The sequence below is a fragment of the Rosa chinensis genome, chromosome 4 (assembly GCF_002994745.2).
Source record: "Rosa chinensis cultivar Old Blush chromosome 4, RchiOBHm-V2, whole genome shotgun sequence".
NCBI classification, from domain to species: domain Eukaryota; kingdom Viridiplantae; phylum Streptophyta; class Magnoliopsida; order Rosales; family Rosaceae; genus Rosa; species Rosa chinensis.
In genome coordinates, this window is record NC_037091.1 from 6,621,363 (window position 1) to 6,624,553 (window position 3,191).

At 34.8% G+C, this 3,191-nt stretch overlaps 1 long non-coding RNA gene across 1 annotated transcript; it reads left to right on the forward strand.

Moving 5' to 3' along the window:
- The first annotated feature begins 1,426 nt into the window (after positions 1 to 1,426).
- Positions 1,427 to 2,725, forward strand: LOC112196326. Its single transcript, XR_002935132.2, has 3 exons — positions 1,427 to 1,738; positions 2,214 to 2,270; positions 2,637 to 2,725. It is a non-coding gene; the product is annotated as an uncharacterized LOC112196326 (long non-coding RNA).
- The last annotated feature ends 466 nt before the right edge of the window (positions 2,726 to 3,191 follow it).

Consider the following 3,191-nt stretch of genomic DNA (forward strand, 5'->3'; position numbering starts at 1 on the left):
CCCCAATGTAATTTCAATTGAAATTTCTGGGTTTGGTTTAGAGTCTCCTGTTATTTTTTTTTTTAGGTTCTTGTGGGAGAGAATTGGATTGTATGTTAAAGTGTGCCCAAGAAGATGGGTTTGGCTTCAGTTTGATGCAAGTCCCGGAAATTCTTGATTTGGGTATGTTTAAATTTAGATACTTGAAGTCAATTTATGTTTTACTAGTTTGTTTTTTGCTTTATTTGCCTATCTTTCATTTGTTCAAGAAAGGAAGTTTAAGGTGGTCCTACTGAAATAGATCACAGTCTGGTGTTAACGTGGTTTTCCCTTCTTGTAAAAATAGTTTTGTTTTGCTATTTATTTGAGTATCTCTGTTTTTTAAGTCTTGTCTACATTCATAAGAGGAGTACAAAAGTCAAGCTGCTTGAACAGATTTGAAGCTACTTTTCTCATGGTTAATAATTGAAAAGCCTTCATTAGATACTGGCTCACCTTGACTCTGTATTTGCAGATTGTTTTGAGCGACAAGTTTAATTTCCTGTTGTGACTAAACGTTGACAACTGCTCTGCTTATTTTGACCATGCAACACTCAGATCAAACCGCATAATTGTGCAGCTGACTCTGTGAGTTAGTTTCTCCTAACTTTCATTCGTCAAAATGGAAAATTTTGGATTATATGTAGTTTCTGAAATGTGCATATAATATGATGGCTGGATTATAGAATTGTGATTCGATTCCAATGCTTTTATCACATGATCAGTTTATATATATGTTAGATTTACTTAGGGCATGCTTTGGTTGTCACACTTTGTTAATGTGAGAACGAGCTTATGCTTTTAATCTTCAAATCAGTCTCATATATTCAACAGTTATTTCGAGTGTAAGGTCAAAATAACAGTTAAGATATGCAGATGATAAAGGTAAGGTCGTATTGTTGATGATAACAAATTTAGTGATGTCAAAAGTTACTTTAATTGAAAGGATTGCTTTGGAATAAGGGTACTCTAGAGCCACAGCAATTAGGGTCCAACACTGTCGAAACTTTAGACCAAATATAGATTGGTGGAGTAAGAAATGTTTGATGAATGTGTGCAAAAAGTCCTACAATATATATATATATAGCTTTAATGCGAATTGATCGAACTATATCATATTAGCAATCTAGGGAACTAAGACAGTCCATTTCTCAGTAAAAGTATGCTGCCATTTTTTTCTTTTTGATTTACAAAGCTTCTACATCATTGTATATTTCACTACTACAGAATCAGGGTTTAAAGACACCTGGCTGGAAGAAACAAGGACGATTTTTTATTTCACTGTCATTATAAGCCATTAACGACGCCACCTGTTAAAATCCGGGTGAATACGTCGTTGTCCGTTTTTCGTCAAATAGCAAAGAGAAAAACTCTCTCTCATTCTTTTCCTCCTGACCCCTTCTCTCTCCTCATTCAGTTCCAATCTCAGATCTCTCCATCTCTATTGCACCACGATCTCTAGCAGCTCTCTCAATCCTTGGTATCTCAGTTAGCGATAACTCGCTCTCTCTCTCAAAAACCTAGACCCAAAGCACACCGACCACTCAAATCAGAAATCCTTATCTATAGCAGATCTCTCCTTACTACTCCTTTTGTCTCACAACTTCAATTACCCGCTCCAACTTTTCTTCAACATATGCCCAGAAACCCTAATCCCAAAACTCGCCCTATTCGCTGTAGCAAATTGAGAATTCGTTTCAAAGCCGAAGGATATAAATGGGTATGTTTCTGTCCAAAAATAGGTAAGTCGCTCTCTGAATCGTTGTTTTATTTTCTTCCTTGGAGATGGCTATTTGGGTCATCTCTTCATTAATCTCTGGGGAAAAATTTGTGATATATTCTTCTTCTTTTCTTTTGGGCAGTAGATTGGGAAGCGTTTTTACGATATCGGCCTATGTCAATCACTTTCATCCACTTCCACCTGTGGTCTCCATGGAACTGGTAATTCATTCTTTTCAATTTATTCTATTAGTCATCAATTTCTTGTACCATTTTATTAGAGTGACCATCTTATCTCAAAAGTGGGTTAGCCTTCTTACTGTAATTTGTCTGTATCCACAATGTTTCAATTTTAATTGCATGCTTTTAAGTTATTTGTTATACTTGTCTCCAACTGTGTGTGATTCAAATTCATTTATAGAGCTCGATGACATATCATTTACTTGCATGCTTTTGATTTAGTCTACCCCTTACAGCTTGATGACATAAAGAAAATGCAGTAGTATGCGGTCCTTTCTTAGTCAAATTGAGAGGTAAAACATATCTTTCTCCTCTCCTAATTGATATGATGTAATATAGCAATATTGTTGATTTTCTGCTATAGATCTTGTGATTGAAGACTGAATTTTCTGAAACTATTCTAATGTAGGTGCTTATTCACATCAATTTTAGCTTCATGAGTATTAGGAAGACATGATATGATTTACCATAGAAACTGTTCCTTTTACCAATTCAGTTTCTCAACCGTCAGCTCTATAACTGTTGTCTGATTTTGTCAATCAACAATACTTAAGCAAAGTAACTTGCATTTGTTTCTTCTAGAGTTCCCTCTTTTACAAGAATTTGATGTTCACCACTTTGTACTAAAATGTGTCTACTTTGGTTTCTGTATCTTGTAGCTCCCTGCTATAATTTCTCTAGGCTTAACTTGAGGAATCCCTCCCCTTGTCTCTTACTCAAGATCAAATAATGCATTTGTTTCAGGTAATGTTTCTTTCCAGACTTATTTTAATGGGATTATGTGTGCAAACGCAAATGTATATGGCTGCGAGGAATTCAAAAAGAGGATTTAAAAGGTTTTTGGAAGACTCTGGTGCTAACAAAGTTGATCAAGGAAAATCTGGATGTAGTTATGTTAGATCGAAAAGATTTAAAACAAGTGAGTATATCTTTTATTGTTCATCAAACAGTGATATTGATGTATAACGTGAAGAAAACTAATTATTACTGTATGAGTATAAATTAATTCATAATGTTTGTTTTTTTTGTTACAGTGTTTACTCGAGAAAATGTTGAAGGATCTGATGAGAGTGGTAGTCAAGGTATAAATAAACATCTGTTTATCAATTAAGAATGTGGATTTAGTGATTGATCATGATGGGAAATAGTTTATTCAAAGAGTTAACAACGTCTCTCACGCTGGGGTTTTCTTTTGTTCGATCGAAGGGTGTACA